Genomic DNA, 19014 nt, shown 5'->3' with positions numbered 1-19014 from the left:
GCAACAAAGTAGAACCAGAATACAAAATGGGCTAACCCAGCACCCCACCACTTTTAGTCTCAGCATAGGTTATGGCTCTGACAGACCCTAATGCTTCTCCCTCCCTATGCTGAGACTAAAAGTGGCAAAACTTTTGCCCACTTTTAGCCTCAGCATAGGGAAGGAAAAGCATTAGGGTCTGTCAGAGCTAAATTGTCATAGAGGACTGTCAGAGCCATAACCTATGCTGAGATTAAAAGTGGCATGGACCTCAGATTTTTAAGGACGTGCGGGTTTAGATCCATGAGGTCCCTAAAGGTCTGCGTTTTACCCCTTCTGGTGCTTGTTAAAGCTCATAATTGAAGCCATTTTAAAATAGGCTTCAATTAGGCGCCTCTTATAGAATTTTCCCCACAGTGGCTGAATATTGTTGCCATGTCTATAGTTAGATGGAATACCTTGCTCTGTTCTGGCCCTGTGTAGATAGTGATCAGAAGCTTCAGTGATTAAAGCTAAGTTCCCATTTTAAATCAGTTTATCTTTAAAATTGGACGTTGTGTACTTATACAGTGAGTGGAGGGGGTGGTGAACAGATGATTATAGAGACAACTTATTAAATGGATCAGCATATGCTGTTCTATGGTGAGTTGTAAAGAAAAGGTCCTCCCCTCTACTTTAGATGTTTCACAACTGGTTTGCATTATATGCCTCCCAATTGTTCATCTTAGAGATTTAAAGAAAGAAGTGGAGAAGTGGAGATGTCCAATGGAGACTGGTAAACTTAATCTTTCTTAAAAAATCCTTTATTCATCCAAAAACTCAATGACTGGACATGTACTTTATTTCGGCCAAATCGGCCTTCTTCAGGAGTCTTAAAAGTCTTCAGAATGAAGTAAATGAAAGGACTTCCTAGTCGTTCATATTATATTGTATCCTCTTGTGGAAATCATATGCCAGGTGAGCCATTAAGTTTTTGGACGAGTAAAGGCCTTTTTAAGATTAAGTTCACCAGTCTTCATTGGACATCTCCACTTCTTTCATTACATCTTTGAACTTTGTGGATTTGGTTCAGACTATTGGTGAAGGCATTAGTTTTATCTATTTTAGACTATTGTAACATCATCTATTTAGGAGCACCCAAAAAAAATTCTAAGGAAATTAAAGATAATTCAGAACACAGCTGCTCGATTGATTTTTGGTTTAAAAAAGAACGACCATATTAGTCCATATTATCGCTTACTTCATTGGCTGCCTTTGGAGGCAAGAGTATTATTCAAATTTTCCTGTATCTGCTTTAAGCTGATATCGGGATTGTCTCCAGCTTACCTTTTTCCTCAATTTGTGTTGCATAGACCATCAAGAGAAACTAGAAACTTCTACTTATTTGCTTATCCAAAAATTAATGGATATAAGACCTTCTTAGATAGGACCCTAGCATTTCAAGCTGATAGGAGTACTCTTAGTTAGGCAAATGTATTCAACAAGCTATGTTATCCTATTGCAGTTTTCGGAAATTAAGACCACTTTGTTTGATAAGTTTATTACTTAGTGAGTTTTATTATTGAAATTCAATTTTTACAAATATTTGTATTTTGTACTGTATTATTGTATTTCACTGATCGGCCAGCTCTTTTTAGTGTAAACCGCCTAGAACTTTTGGTTATGTCGATATAAAAGAATAGAGTTATTATTATTATTAGTTCCATCATAGAGATTTAACATAACATTTCTAATATTTTTTGATAGTGAATGTGCTAAACTGAAGAAGAATTATATACCCGCTCCGCTTTTTTTGCATTTATCTTTTTGATTACAGTTTGATGGAGTAGTTTGTCATTTTTTGTTGCCTGTGTGAATAGTGCCAGGGTGTTTGAAGGGAGGTTTTGACAGCGTTAGCAAAACTGAGCTTCACATTGCATTTTATCATTTTCTATATATCGAACCATAGACTTTTCTTTATACTGCTGTGCCCCCTCCTCTGCTAAAAATAAATAAAAGGGATAAAGAATGGGACAGAAAAGAAAAGCCGAAAGGAGACTGCCAGAAATGAATGGTTCTTTCTAATCTGTTCCAGGGGTTCTGAGAAGACAAAAGAACAGCTTCTGTAAAACCTGAATTTGAGCAAAGCTCTATAAGCTATTCTATAGGTATACTTCCAGTGGTTTTATAATGAAAAGTCACATTTAATCAGGACTTGGAGAGAGAGCTCACTTTATCAGTCACGCTTCACAGCTCCCTTTGCTTGCTGCTTCTTCCCTTTTCTCAGTACACTCTCCCCCTCCGCCCCCACAGCGACTTCTCTCCACCCCCAATTGTTTCTTTCCCTCAATTCACTGTGTCCACTTCTGCTGCCTCTGTCTCCTCAGCTGGCAGCACGACTCACTCCTTAGTTTAGTTCCTGCAGTAATTAAGTGTGTTATTGTAAAACATTCGTTTTTTTACAAATAAAGTATGGTTGTTGTACTTTGTAGCATACTGCCTAGTTTGTGTGGCAGGTGTGCATGCAAGTTACACCAGTTTTCAAAGGGAAAGTACATGTGCAGGTTCTCTTTTGAAATTACTGCTCCCTGTTGAGCATGCACAAAAGGCCCGGATCCTCTAAACTGTGCCAATATTTTAGGTGCCAGCAAGCACCCAAGCTCAGTATAAAATGTCATTTAAATGATGTTTTTAAATGAGTTTCAAGGCACCTACTGGTTTCTAAAAAATCAGCACCAGAATTGTGCCTCCGTAGGTGTTTTAGGCTGCCTAACGCCACTGTGGGCGTGGCTAACGCTGAAAAGTGGCGCTAGGCGGTGTTAATGGGCTGAGTGGTCATCACCCGTCACTTCATCACTCCCAGGCTCTTCTGGTCTTCTTTACTGGTATCGTCAGGTTCTTCCGGACACAACTTCTTAAAACACATGACCAGGCTCCTCCAATACTTCCCTGGTCTCTCGGGCCGCCAGGACAAGAACTTCACCCTGTCACAGGCAACCTAAAGCGCCTACAGAGGCATGATTCACATCAAAGGAAGGAGCCAGAAATGCTGACCTGGAAAACCCTGCCCTACATTTCTGGCACCTACCTTTGCCAGGGGCAAGATTCTGTAACTGGCACTGTCGCTTGATTGATGTGCGATCGGTGGCCACTTTTAAAGTGGCTGCCAACAGCACTGGTTAGAGAATCCGGGCCAAAATGTCTGACAAATTTGAAGTGCACACTTTTGAAAACCCAGGAGAAATGCCTCAGAGTACAAACTTTGTCCCAGTTGCTCGCCTGGCAATGCCTCTGGTCATCACGGATAAAACGTATGTGCAAAACGGCATTACATTTATTCTTTTGCCGGCTTGTATTTCAGGCACTTTGTAAAGAAGCCATTTCTGTGCAAAGTCTCTGTTATCTGTGTGAAAATGGCTTCTAAAATTATATTCTGAGGCCCCTAATTCCATAAGTATGATGCTTAAACACAATTCTATAAAAGGAGGACATATCCGGGGAAATCCGGACATCTGGTAACCCTAATAAATAGGCGTCCTAACCTTAGACGCACACTATTTATGCCAAGGTTTTCTTGGCCTACATGAAAAATACACCCAAGATCCTCCCCATAACCACACCTACTTTCTGGTAGGCGTCTTGGACTAGGCCACTACCTCGAAATAGTAGGTACCTACCAAGTTAGGCGCTTACCATTTAATTTAAGTCCAATTTACATCAATTACAAGGTGCTAATTGATAATTATCTGTGCCAATTACGCCTTTTAATTAATTAAGATAGGCGCTTAGAATGGCTAGGCACCTCGATCTAGGTGCCTAACTTGAGGAAAGAGATGTTACCAGTGGTTTACCTCAAGGTTTGGTTCTTGGGCCTGTTCTTCATAACATTTTTGTAAACAATATTGTTGAAGGTTTGCCTTTTTGCAGATGATACCAAATCTGCAAGAGTAAAGCTTGAAGAATGGTCTGAAACTTGGCAGCTAAGATTTAATGCTAAAAAATGCAAGGTCATCCATTTAGGGGGTGAAGAACTTCTATGCATGAATGAAGAACAGGACTTGGGTGTGACAGTTTATAGTTTGTTTATTGGCTTATATCCCGCTTTATTCAAAGCAGGTTCTAAATATACATTCATAATAATACAACATCATACACAATTAAACAAATCAAACAAACAAAACATTTCAGCGACCAGCGCTTACAATTATATTAAAGCTTCAATTCTCATATTTCATCGTGCTGCCAGGATAGGAACTTTTGTTTCATGAGTAAATCAAGGAAAATATTTGGTGTTTACCTGCAATTACATCACTTTCTTTTCCAGAGATAAATAAAAAAATGATTCCAAAAATTTGACATCGATATTTGAACATTTCTTAAGAAAACTGAATATTTAATGGGGTGTCCTAATTTTTTCACATGACTGTACTTGCGCTCGACACTTGCAAACGCAAGTGTTTAACAGGCAGGACAAACAAATAGTATGTGATGATCTTAAGGTTACTAAACAGATTGAAAAGGCGACAGCAAAAGCTAGAAGGATGGTAGGGTACATAGGGAGCGGTATGGCCAGTAGGAAAAAAGAGTAGCAAATCACCTGGACCTAATGGTATACATCCCAGAGTACTTATAGAATTGAAAAATGAACTTGCAGAGCTATTGTTAGTAATGTATAATTTATCTATAAAATCCAGCATGGTACCAGAAGACTAGAGGGTGGCCAAAGTAACACCAATTTTTAACAAGGGTTCCAGAGGTGATCCAAGAAAGACATGGCAATACTTGAGAGGATCCAGAGAAGAGCTACGAAAATGATTAATGGTATGGAGGACTGTTCATACACTGACAGGCTCAACAAGCTGGGGCTCTTCTCCCTGGAAAAGAGGAGGCTTAGGGGAGACATGATAGAAACTTTCAAGATCATGAAGGGCATGGAGAAGGTAGACAAGGATAGATTCTTCAAACTACGGGGAACCACAGGCACAAGAGGGCACTCGGAGAAACTGGAAGGGGACAAGTTTAGAACCAATGCTAGGAGGTTCTTCTTCACGCAGAGGGTTGTGGACACATGGAACGTGCTCCCGGAGGAAGTGGTCGGGCAGAGTACGCTATGGGGATTCAAAGAGGGATTGGATGGATTCCTGAAGGATAGGGGGATTGAGGGATACAGATAAGGGTAGATAAGAGTATGGAAAGAGTATAGATAAAAACAAGGGGGCTATAGGGCTAAATCAAGATAACATGACAGGTCATGGACCTGATGGGCTGCTGCGGGTGCAGACTGCTGGGCATGATGGACCTCTGGTCTGACCCAGCAGAGGCAAATTCTTATGTTCTTATAGACAAAAATAATAAAAGGGATGGGACTACGTCCCTATGAAGAAAGGCTAAAGTAGCTAGGGCTATTCAGCCTTTAGATTAAATGGCTCAGGGAAGATATGATAGAAGTCTATAAAATATTGACTGGAATGGATTGCTTGATTACTCTTTCTAAAAATAGTAGGATTGAGGTACATGTAATGAAGCTACTAAGTAGTAAATTTAAAATAAACCAGAGAAAATATTTCTTCACTGAACGTATAATAAAACTCTGGAATTTGTTGCCAGGGAATGTGGTGAAAGCAGTTAGTATAGCAGGGTTTAAAAAAGGTTTGCATAATTTCTTTAAAAAAAAGTCCATAAGCCATTATTAAAATTGACTTGGGGAAATCTACTGCTTATTCCTAGAATAAGCAGCATAAAATCTGCTTTACTCTTTGGGATCTTGCAATGTACTTGTGAACTGGGTTGGCTACTATTGGAAACAGGATACTGGGCTTGACGGACCTGTGGTCTGACCCATTATGGTAAGTCTTATTTTTTTATGTTCTTATATCGTACATATTTGCAAGGGGGCATACACAGGAGGTGGAGCATGAACAAGACATAGGCAGAACTTCCACTTATGCACATATCTTACAGAATACTATATGGTACACACATCCCTGCCAGTTATATGCCCGCTTTATTCTGGGCATGTAAATGTAAGGTGTTTCAACAGTGTGTTTGCTAGCATTCTATAAAGGTGGATAAATCTTTTCCAGAGAAAAGAAAACGGTAAAACCAGAGGGCATAATTTGAAGTTGAGGGGTGGTAGACTCAAGAGTAATGCTAGGAAATTGTTCTTTAAGGAGAGGGTGGTTGATGCCTGGAATGTGCTCCCACAGAGAGGTGGTGGAGAGGAAAATGGCCACAGAGTTCATAAAAGCATGGGATGAAAACAGAGGGTCTCTAATCAGAAAACAATGGTATATAATGAAGAACTAAGGCCAGTACTGGGCAGATTGCACGGTCTGAGTCCCGTATATGGCCATTCAGTTGGGGATGAGCTGAGGAGGGTTTCGACGGCTGGGATGATTTAGATGGGCTGAAGTGAGCTTTGACGGAGACTCTATTAGATGGAACCTAAGCATAGTACCGGGCAGAGCTCTAGGTTTCTGGCCCAAAAATATCTAAGAAAAAGAACAATTTAAATTAAATCATTAATTTATAGAGAATGTACGGATTGGGCAGAGTGGATGGACCATTTGGGTCTTTATTTGCTGTCATTTACTTTGTTACTATGTTAAAGGTTGATTATTTATACTATTTGGAAGGGGGATATTCCTTGAAACAGCCAAGTTTGGTGAAATGTGATATCATGTTGGAATCCCCAGTCTTTCATGGAAAAATACTAAAATGATGAGTACAATTTCATCTAATAATTGAATATTTAATGCTGCAGTTGTTGAGTATGGATTTATGAAGATATTGGCATACCGAATCTCAGTTTGGATAAATTTGAATCATTGAATGGTAACCACTGAGGTCTGAAAACAAATTTTTTTAAAACTTGTGAGAGTATTTCTTTCATACTGAGTTGTTCCACCTATCCTCTACTGATCTGAATGGAATTTCCTATCTGATTAACAAAACCATAAAATTTTAGGGGTTATCTTGGATCAAAATCTGTCAATGACTATCCATACTGATTTGGTAGCTTGAAAATGTTTTTACACATAATGGAAATTGAGAACTATTAGATCATACTTTGACACAGTCTTTTTTCATATTACTGGTTCAGTCCTTAATCCTAAGGGTTCCTTTTACTAAGGTGCACTAGCGTTTTTAGCGCATGCAGGAAATTACCATGTGCTACACCGCATGCTATGTTTCTAGAATTAACGCCAGTTCAATGCTCAGTGGTTAAAGTACCCTGAAATTGTGGGTTCAAATCCATGCTGCTCCTTGTGACCCTGGGCAAGTCGCTTAATCTCCCCATTGCCCCAGGTACATTGGATAGATTGCGAGCCCACCAGGACAGACAGGGAAAAATGCTTGAGTACCTGAATAAATTCATGTAAACTGTTCTGTGCTCCCTTGGGAGAACAGTATAGAAAAATGAATACATAAATAGTGTGACAAGTTTCAGCCTCTGATAGTCAGAGCTGGTATTATGACATCACAATGCCTCATTCCACCAATGCCTACGAGCCAACCTCATCAGTGATGTCACAATGGCTTCATTGTCCTATGCTTGGCTCACTTTTACTATATTTTGATTTCTAGGGTGGCGCAGTGGTTAAAGCTACATCCTCAGCACCCTGAGGTTGTGGGTTTAAACACAAGATACTCCTTGTGACCCTGGCATCCCCCCATTGCTCCGGGTACATTGGATAGATTGTGAGCCCACCAGAACAGACAGGGAAAAATGCTTGAATAGCTGAATAAATTCATGTAAACTGCTCTGAGCTCCCTTGGGAGAACAGTATAGAAAATTGAATACATAAATAAATTTCCATACTTGGGATGCAACCTTCTTCACTTAGCTGGAAACTGACTTTCCCTTTAACTGCTGGGTTTATAATAGAAGGTGGCTGTTATGCACTGATCGTGATAGACAGAAGCATAAATACTTCACAAAGACCAGGCTGAAGCAGAAGTGATGTACGGACATATATTTCATGCAGGAGAAACCACTAATGTTTGACTGCCAGTGGCTGAAGAAGATCAATGGGAGCCACTTTCAACTTCAATACAGATCAGCAGCTATTTATTGCAAACTAAGAGCTGCTTCATCTCCCTTGGGGATAACAAATGTATTTTTTGGGTTTAACCACATTGTTGCCAATTTATCTCATTTGGAAACCACTAAGCAGTTTCCGAGTAAAGTGAGAAACTGCCACTCACCTGCATTAACACAAACCATTGTCTAAGTGCACTTACGGTTAAAGTTGAGTCATTGGTACTTACAAACCAGGGGCATGACCTGAAGAAGATGGAAGATCTTTTACAGAGAAGTGCACAAATTAATGATGAACACCTGACAGCACGCACAGAAAAAGAGTGAACTGGCAAGAGATGGAAATTCAGGGGCAGTAGAGGGTAACCTGTAATCAGCTGGCTGTACATGTTGACAACAACCATGGGGATGACGCTGGAGAACCTTACCAGACTAGCACAAAACCAATTTCTTTTTAGATCTGTAATTCATCAAGTCGCTAGGACATGAGAAAGAGTTGATAACACCTAAGAAGAAGAAGAAGCTATGTTCGGCAGGCTTAAAGCACTATGTATTCACACTTCAATATAAAGGGTCAGTAGTAAAAAAAAAACCTCACCATATATAGACAACCACTGTATCTTTCACTCTAACCCCATCACTTCATGGAATATCAAAAAAGTATATACCGTATTTGCCGGCGTATAGGACGACTGGGCGTATAAGACGACCCCCCAACTTTTAGTTAAAAAATAGAGTTTTGTGTTATACTCGCCGTATAAGACGACCCCTTCTTCCTTCTCCACCCCTTTGTATTCCCCCATGTGCTTTCAGCGTTCTTCTCCCTCCTCTGTCTTCAAGTGCTTTCAGAGTCCTTCCCCCCCCTCCTGTCTTCACCATGGCATTTCAGCGTCCTTCTCCCCCCCCTCCTTCTCTACCGCCCCGGGTGCAGCACAGCCAGCCAGGTCCCCTTACTTTTGTGGCACTTCCCCGACCGACCGACAACAGCCCGGGTCCGACAAACTTCCCTGCCCTTAACCGCGAATCTAAATTACCTTCTTACAGCTGCTGTAAGAAGGTAATTTAGATTCGCGGCTACAGGGCAGGGAGGATTGTCGGACCCGGGCTGTTATCGGTCGGTCGGGGAAGTGCCACAAAAGTAAGGGGACCTGGCCGGCTGTGCTGCAACCGGGGCGGGGCGGCCGCCCCTCTCTCTTGGTACCGCGAGGCTACTCTCCTTCTCCTTACCTGCCATGCCTGCAGCACAGAGCCGAACGGAAGTCTTCCCGACGTCAGTGCTGACGTCGGAGGGAGGGAGGGCTTTGTTTAAGCTTTGTTTAAGCCCTCCCTCCCCTCCGACGTCAGCGCTGACGTCGGGAAGACTTCCGTTCGGCTCTGTGCTGCAAGCAGAGAAGGTAGGGAGAAGAAGAGCCGCGCGACTGAGTACATCCAGCCCCGCAAGTAAGGGCATGTAAACTGTACCCGGCGTATAAGACGACCCCCGACTTTGGGGAGGATTTTAAGGTACTAAAAAGTCGTCTTATACGCCGGCAAATACGGTATCTTAATCCATCTCACCAGCCTACATCACCTCCAAACTTCAGCAGTACACCACCGCTCACCCCCTCTGCTCTGAAGCAGAAAGGCGGCTATGCCCTCCCCCCCCCGGGAGATCTCTCCAATTGGAAACCGCCCGCAAACGCTCCTATAGCCACTTTGTCCCACGTCTATGGAACCAACTGCCTGCACAGATCAGATCACTGAACTCATTGATGAGCTTCCGAAGAGCAGTAAAAACCTTCCTTTTCATCTGAACTACCTCCAGCAAGCAGCTCCCCTATACTCTCTTCTTCCAATGAACACTGTTATACAATCAACAGGAAATGCCCCCTGTGACTGCTATGAACATCTCTCTACTTCCTGTCATATACTACACTACCATGGCTGCCCTATGTAATCCACATGAATGTCTGTACAGCTATATAACTGTAGCGTACCATGAATGTCTAATATAACGGACTATTATACGTAATCTATTGTGAACGTGCTTTTGTAACCCGTTCTCAGCTCATGGGAGGATGGGATAGAAATCTAAATAAAATAATATTAATTATCAAAAATCTAGGGGTAGAAATAACATCAATTATCAAAAATCTAGGGGTAGAAAAAGCCTCAGAAATACTCAAGGTGCTATTACTCAGTGCTTAATTGCACCCGAATGGCCCTCCTTCTTTCAGTCATAGGCATAAAAACTTCCCCAGTAATTTTAACCTTTATTCCTCATACTCTCAATTCTTTTTTGCCTTTTTCTCAATATATCTTCGTCTGTAAATCTTCAGTATTCAGAAAAACATCAAGTCTAAAACCAATTCATACATGTCTAGCTCTGTGAAAATAATCCATGATTCAGTCTCAAAATTGTTTACAAGTCCACAATCCTTTTCTTCCAAACTTTCATAAAAAGGAAAAAAAAACCCTCCACTTAGTTCATTATTCAACCAATGTGACAACCCATCACGGATCTTCTCTTCAGAACTGCAGTCTACAATACATCCGACCCTGCAGCGTTTCACGGTTCTCAGCCAACCGCTGTGTCAGGGAAAAATCTCATGCGCTACCCTCTTGTGGTGTCCTATTCTCTTGTAAAACAACCTCTTCATACTTCTTTACCATGAAATGATAAGATTAGAGTGAAAGATAGAGTGATTGTCCAGATGTGGATAATTAAAGTATTAACAGCTGGCACCCGTGGCTGCTTCTGGGTTTCCATCCTGTGCAAACTGCAACCTCTAAATTTCTGGCAATTTACTCATAATGATTCATGCTAAAAAGGGGACACAAGAGAGCAAGGGTAAAGGGTTATGGATCGAACCAGCAAAGCAGTTTCACATTCTTATTATATGCAGGTATTTTCTCTGCCACTACAGAGCTCATAGTCTAATTTGTTTGTGCCAGGGACTTGCACAAAAAGTTCTCCCAGTTCTCCATTAAGCTACTCATCCACTCTGCAAGCTCTAAGAAAGTATGAAACAGACAGGAGACTAATGCCACTATTCAAAAAGCTTGTAGGCATTTGTATCCTCATTCTATAATGCAAGCACCTCAATGTGCCCATATTTGAACGCTTAGAATATAGAATACTAGATTCACCTGTAAGTGCTTGTTGGGCGCTGAGCGATATTCTATAATATTAATGCACAACTTACCGAGTGTGCAATGCAAATGGGCGTTCACATGGGTGTATCCACATTTGCATGCATCTGCTACAAAATAGTGCTATTTACTTTATCTGCTGTCATACGCTATACTCCAATCCTAGAAGTCACCTTAGATCAGCAACTGACACTAGAAGCCCATACCAACATCCTAATTAAAAAATGCTTCCACTTACTATGGAAACTACACACCCTAAAACCATACTTCGATTTGATATCATTCAGACTGCTGGACCAGTCCCTGGAATTAAGCTCACTGGACTACTGCAACATAATCTACCTAGGATCTCACACAAAAACCATCAAGAAACTGAGACTTATCCAGAACACAGCCGTTCAACTGATATTTGGCTTGAAAAAATCCAACCGTATCACCCCATACTACGAGAAACGTCACTGGCTACCTATCAAGGCCAGAATTATCTTCAAATTTGGTTGCCTCTGCTTCAAGGCTCTCTTCGGAACCACACCCACCTACCTCCTGAAACACCTCACTCTACAGGACAAACTCCACTTTTCAAGCAGAACACTACTGTTCACATTTTCTTCCCCCAAAGGATGCAAATTCAAAAGATTCCTCAATAGGATAGTCTCCTTTCAAGCAGGGATCTGGAACAATACCCTAAGTGACCTCATCCTGAACTCACTTAATAATAATAATAATTTTATTTTTATATGCCGCCTAACCAAAAAATGGTTCTAGACGGTTTACAACAAATAAGCACAAGTCATACAGTGGAGAGTAATTTTAAAAAGAAAAACCAATACAAAACAAAATACAATAAACAAGAATTGGTCCTACAGTAGAAAATATGATTTAAAAGCAAAATGCAGTTTACAAGAATGGTTCTAAGCAGATTACAACAAATAAGAAGCGACCATACAGTAAAAATACAATTTAAAAGAAGATACATTGCATGATGGAAGCATAGAATTATTAAATGGAACAACCAGTTAGGAACACACTAATTGTCAAATGGAAAAAGTCCTCTAATAGATAAGTACAAATATACAGAAGGACTAACAAATATATCCTCAAGATAGAACTCAATCTCTTCAGCTCTCAGATGCCTGCGTTAGCTAAATCATAGTGTATAAGCCAACTATAGCAGACCAATTGGTATCTTTCATTGAGCTATGAAGAGTTTTTTCATGGATAACTTAAATGTTTACAAGTTTTTCAGTTTTTTTAATTATGCAAGTAAAATATCAAGCATCTTGTTAGGAGTGCATTGAATAGTCAAACAAAAACCGGCACTTAGCTTTTAAGTGATGACTCCGGTATACTCCGTTAGTAATCCCCCAACGGGCCCCGTTTCACCCAAAAAAAGGGCTTCATCAGGGGTCGGATTACTGATCTATAAGACATGAAAATGAACAGTTAAAATATAACTTTCTATCTAGACGATAACTTAAAAATAAGCTAAAAAGCTGTCGGGTACTTACCGAGCAGTTTAAGCTCGTTCCTTTAGATTGTAAAAATGGCGAATGCCATGATACAACGCCACGCATGCGCTTTATACCTCATACTTTACTGCGCATGTGTAGAACAATACAGCCTGACTCAGTTCAAAGAACATACTACTAAATCAAGGAAAACTAAAAGAAAGAACTCCATTCTATGGTGGAATTTAAACCCTGAGGTTTCAACGTATTCAGACGGTAAATCCATCGAGATTCCCGTTGCAAAAGTTTTCTTTTTCTGTCACCCCCTCTTGGATTCATTTCTTCTTTGTCAATACAGAAGAAGCGAAGGTCAGAAAAGTTATGTGATTTTAAATTACAATGTTCTACCAAGGGGGGCGTTTAGTTTTTGACATTTCAGGCTGGATTTGTGTTCTGAGATTCTAATTTTAAAAGGGCGAGATGACATTCCTACGTATAACAAATTGCATGGGCATATGATAATATAGATTATATAGTTTGAATCACAAGTTAGAAAATGTTTGATCTTATATTCTTTGCCCGTTTGAGGATTTTTAAAAGTTTTTTGTGTGATTGTCAAATGGCAAATACTGCAACGTCCACATTTATGAAAACCTTCCGGTAAGATTCTCAACGATTTTGTAGTACTTGTAGTCACTGCTGGTGATAAAAGATCTTTAAAATTACTACCTCTTGCAAATGCTATTAGAAGATCTTGTTCTTGAAACAATGGGTTAGTTTGAACAATTTTCCAATTGTTTCGAAGAATATTGGCTATATCATTCCCATGGGTAGAATAACGAAGAGTACAAGTGAATTTGTCAGAGGTATCATTTTCTTTCTGCTTTTTTTGTAATAACCAATCCCTTTGATAATATTTTGACCTTTTAAATGCTTTCTTCACCACATCTTGTGGATATCCTCTCTCCTCAAGCTTTTTACATAAAACTTTTGCGTGTTTTTTAAACGTTTTATCAGATGAACAGTTTCTCTTTATTCTTAAAAACTGGGAGAAAGGTAGATTTTTCCTCAAACTTAGAGGATGACAGCTTTTGAAATTCAATATTGTATTTCGATCAGTGGGTTTGGTGTGTACCTCGAAATCAAAATACCCATTTTGCTGAATGATTAATAAGTCCAGAAACACTAATTGTTCTTTAGAAAAATTCATTGTGAAGGATAAATTCATATCACAACTATTTAGCCAACCCATAAAATTATTCAAATCTTCTTCAGTGCCCTTCCACAATACCAGGATATCGTCAATATAACGATACCAGCATTGTATTAGAGATTCAAATGGAGAATGTTTAATCCAATTATTTTCAAAATCAGCCATATACAAGTTTGCAATGGAAGGCGCAAACACAGCTCCCATTGCTACTCCTTTCAGTTGTTTATAATACGTATTGTCATAGGTGAAAAAATTCTCTTTCATAGCGATTCTAGCTAATTGCAATAGAAAGGAAGTTGGAATCATATGAGGTCTTTCTCTGGCTTCCAAAATTTTTCTGATAATCAACAGGGCCTCATCCTGGGGGATAGATGTGTATAAAGCTGTCACATCTAGGGTGACTAGCAAATAAGGAAAATCTTTTATTTTGTTGTCCATAAGTTTAGTCATGATGTCTCTTGAATCTTGAATATATGCATCTGTTTTCATTACTTCATATTTTAAAAATTCATCAACGAATTTGGATAATGGTTCTAGTAAGGATCCTTTCGAGGACATGATGGGTCTTCCTGGAGGATTACTTTGGTCTTTGTGAATCTTTGGAAGAGTGTAGAATACTGGAACTGTAGGAGCATGTTTATTTAAAAATTTATGGTCTTTAACAGTCAAGAATCCCTCTTGTCTTCCTTGATTGGTTAATCTTAGAATCTGTCGTTGTAAACGTTTAGAGGGATCTAAGGTAAGTTTCTCATATGTATCTGTGATCTTTAATTGTCTCAAATTTTCGTTATGATAATTCTCAGTCTCCAAAACTATGATTGCACCACCTTTATCAGCTTTTTTTATAACTATAGTGGTGTCATTCTTTAAGTCTTCAATAGCCGATCTTTCCTCTTTGTTCAAATTGTTGAATGATCTCGTATCTGTTTGTTGCCATTTTTTAATGTCCTGTAAGACGCATTTCTTGAAGGCGTATATGGTCGTATCAAGGGGAGTCGGTGGACACCAACTCGATTTTGGGAACACAATGGTGCGGTCATTCCTAGACTCGTTTTCACCAAAAAATGTTTTCAAGTGGAGTTTTCTTATGAACTTTTCAAAATCAATCTGAAACTGAAATTCATCAAACCTAGTTGAAGGCACAAAAGAAAGTCCCAACGATAATACTTTCTGTTCAACTTCACTGAGTGTTCTATTTGATAGATTCACTACCACTGATTTTTGCGAGTTTGAGAACGAGTTGTAGGTCTGGATCGTTGTATCGTTCTGTTTCCTCTCATTCTGCCTCTGCGGCTGTTTTGACCTCCCCGTAAAAAATAAGGGTTATTACCTCCACTTTTACCACTACTTGAAGAGGAAAAAGACGAAATATCAGAATTTGAACCTTTGTCTATATGGTTATCTGTCTGGTCGGTTGAAGACATCCAGGGATACACTTTGTTGTTTAAATAGTCCTGTTCGTCTCTTTTGAATTTTTTTAATTTATTTTTCTTTAACCCTTCTTTAAACTTATCCATACTTTCATTGAGATCTTGTAAATTTTTACTGAAGTCATTCTCTGTTAATTTGGTTTTTAAATCGTTAATGTCTTTATCTAATTGTTCTTTTTGTTGGTTAATGATCTTATTGCTGTTTTCTATGATCAATAACATCAAGTCTAAAGAGCATTTGTTTAGAATTTTATTCCAAGTATCAAGAAACTGGCTATCCTCTTTAAAAATTTGAGGAGCCTTATTGACACGTAATCCCCTGGGTATTCGTTCTTTTTTGCAATATTCTATGAGGATGTGACTGTTAATCTCCATCCCTATCATAGATTTGAAATTTTTACTTATATTCGCCCACAATGAGGTCTCATTATCAGTTGATTGAATCGAGTCAAACTGTGTGGGTACATCTAGAATTCTTCCCACTCGTTCTGTAGTAAAGCTAAAAACGCTTTTCCACCCCTCAGCTGCCATATCAACGCAGTGAAACACACTAATTGTCAAATGGAAAAAGTCCTCTAATAGATAAGTACAAATATACAGAAGGACTAACAAATATATCCTCAAGATAGAACTCAATCTCTTCAGCTCTCAGATGCCTGCGTTAGCTAAATCATAGTGTATAAGCCAACTATAGCAGACCAATTGGTATCTTTCATTGAGCTATTCAAAAGAGACGAACAGGACTATTTAAACAACAAAGTGTATCCCTGGATGTCTTCAACCGACCAGACAGATAACCATATAGACAAAGGTTCAAATTCTGATATTTCGTCTTTTTCCTCTTCAAGTAGTGGTAAAAGTGGAGGTAATAACCCTTATTTTTTACGGGGAGGTCAAAACAGCCGCAGAGGCAGAATGAGAGGAAACAGAACGATACAACGATCCAGACCTACAACTCGTTCTCAAACTCGCAAAAATCAGTGGTAGTGAATCTATCAAATAGAACACTCAGTGAAGTTGAACAGAAAGTATTATCGTTGGGACTTTCTTTTGTGCCTTCAACTAGGTTTGATGAATTTCAGTTTCAGATTGATTTTGAAAAGTTCATAAGAAAACTCCACTTGAAAACATTTTTTGGTGAAAACGAGTCTAGGAATGACCGCACCATTGTGTTCCCAAAATCGAGTTGGTGTCCACCGACTCCCCTTGATACGACCATATACGCCTTCAAGAAATGCGTCTTACAGGACATTAAAAAATGGCAACAAACAGATACGAGATCATTCAACAATTTGAACAAAGAGGAAAGATCGGCTATTGAAGACTTAAAGAATGACACCACTATAGTTATAAAAAAAGCTGATAAAGGTGGTGCAATCATAGTTTTGGAGACTGAGAATTATCATAACGAAAATTTGAGACAATTAAAGATCACAGATACATATGAGAAACTTACCTTAGATCCCTCTAAACGTTTACAACGACAGATTCTAAGATTAACCAATCAAGGAAGACAAGAGGGATTCTTGACTGTTAAAGACCATAAATTTTTAAATAAACATGCTCCTACAGTTCCAGTATTCTACACTCTTCCAAAGATTCACAAAGACCAAAGTAATCCTCCAGGAAGACCCATCATGTCCTCGAAAGGATCCTTACTAGAACCATTATCCAAATTCGTTGATGAATTTTTAAAATATGAAGTAATGAAAACAGATGCATATATTCAAGATTCAAGAGACATCATGACTAAACTTATGGACAACAAAATAAAAGATTTTCCTTATTTGCTAGTCACCCTAGATGTGACAGCTTTATACACATCTATCCCCCAGGATGAGGCCCTGTTGATTATCAGAAAAATTTTGGAAGCCAGAGAAAGACCTCATATGATTCCAACTTCCTTTCTATTGCAATTAGCTAGAATCGCTATGAAAGAGAATTTTTTCACCTATGACAATACGTATTATAAACAACTGAAAGGAGTAGCAATGGGAGCTGTGTTTGCGCCTTCCATTGCAAACTTGTATATGGCTGATTTTGAAAATAATTGGATTAAACATTCTCCATTTGAATCTCTAATACAATGCTGGTATCGTTATATTGACGATATCCTGGTATTGTGGAAGGGCACTGAAGAAGATTTGAATAATTTTATGGGTTGGCTAAATAGTTGTGATATGAATTTATCCTTCACAATGAATTTTTCTAAAGAACAATTAGTGTTTCTGGACTTATTAATCATTCAGCAAAATGGGTATTTTGATTTCGAGGTACACACCAAACCCACTGATCGAAATACAATATTGAATTTCAAAAGCTGTCATCCTCTAAGTTTGAGGAAAAATCTACCTTTCTCCCAGTTTTTAAGAATAAAGAGAAACTGTTCATCTGATAAAACGTTTAAAAAACACGCAAAAGTTTTATGTAAAAAGCTTGAGGAGAGAGGATATCCATAAGATGTGGTGAAGAAAGCATTTAAAAGGTCAAAATATTATCAAAGGGATTGGTTATTACAAAAAAAGCAGAAAGAAAATGATACCTCTGACAAATTCACTTGTACTCTTCGTTATTCTACCCATGGGAATGATATAGCCAATATTCTTCGAAACAATTGGAAAATTGTTCAAACTAACCCATTGTTTCAAGAACAAGATCTTCTAATAGCATTTGCAAGAGGTAGTAATTTTAAAGATCTTTTATCACCAGCAGTGACTACAAGTACTACAAAATCGTTGAGAATCTTACCGGAAGGTTTTCATAAATGTGGACGTTGCAGTATTTGCCATTTGACAATCACACAAAAAACTTTTAAAAATCCTCAAACGGGCAAAGAATATAAGATCAAACATTTTCTAACTTGTGATTCAAACTATATAATCTATATTATCATATGCCCATGCAATTTGTTATACGTAGGAATGTCATCTCGCCCTTTTAAAATTAGAATCTCAGAACACAAATCCAGCCTGAAATGTCAAAAACTAAACGCCCCCTTGGTAGAACATTGTAATTTAAAATCACATAACTTTTCTGACCTTCGCTTCTTCTGTATTGACAAAGAAGAAATGAATCCAAGAGGGGGTGACAGAAAAAGAAAACTTTTGCAACGGGAATCTCGATGGATTTACCGTCTGAATACGTTGAAACCTCAGGGTTTAAATTCCACCATAGAATGGAGTTCTTTCTTTTAGTTTTCCTTGATTTAGTAGTATGTTCTTTGAACTGAGTCAGGCTGTATTGTTCTACACATGCGCAGTAAAGTATGAGGTATAAAGCGCATGCGTGGCGTTGTATCATGGCATTCGCCATTTTTACAATCTAAAGGAACGAGCTTAAACTGCTCGGTAAGTACCCGACAGCTTTTTAGCTTATTTTTAAGTTATCGTCTAGATAGAAAGTTATATTTTAACTGTTCATTTTCATGTCTTATAGATCAGTAATCCGACCCCTGATGAAGCCCTTTTTTTGGGTGAAACGGGGCCCGTTGGGGGATTACTAACGGAGTATACCGGAGTCATCACTTAAAAGCTAAGTGCCGGTTTTTGTTTGACTATTCAATGCACTCCTAACAAGATGCTTGATATTTTACTTGCATAATTAAAAAAACTGAAAAACTTGTAAACATTTAAGTTATCCATGAAAAAACTCTTCATAGCTCAATGAAAGATACCAATTGGTCTGCTATAGTTGGCTTATACACTATGATTTAGCTAACGCAGGCATCTGACAACCAGTTAGGATACAAATTTTTCAAACAGTTGGGTCTTCAATAGTTTTCTAAAATCAAGA

At 38.8% G+C, this 19014-nt stretch overlaps 1 protein-coding gene across 1 annotated transcript in view; it reads right to left on the bottom strand.

The window, feature by feature from the left end:
• The window catches only part of DOC2B (double C2 domain beta), a 451468-nt gene that overhangs the window by 87128 nt on the left and 345326 nt on the right, over window positions 1-19014 (bottom strand). The window lies entirely within an intron of this gene.

This window comes from Geotrypetes seraphini, chromosome 15 (assembly GCF_902459505.1).
Source record: "Geotrypetes seraphini chromosome 15, aGeoSer1.1, whole genome shotgun sequence".
Classification (NCBI taxonomy): domain Eukaryota; kingdom Metazoa; phylum Chordata; class Amphibia; order Gymnophiona; family Dermophiidae; genus Geotrypetes; species Geotrypetes seraphini.
Note: the sequence above shows the minus strand (reverse complement) of the source record. Positions and strands in the feature narration are given on the sequence as shown.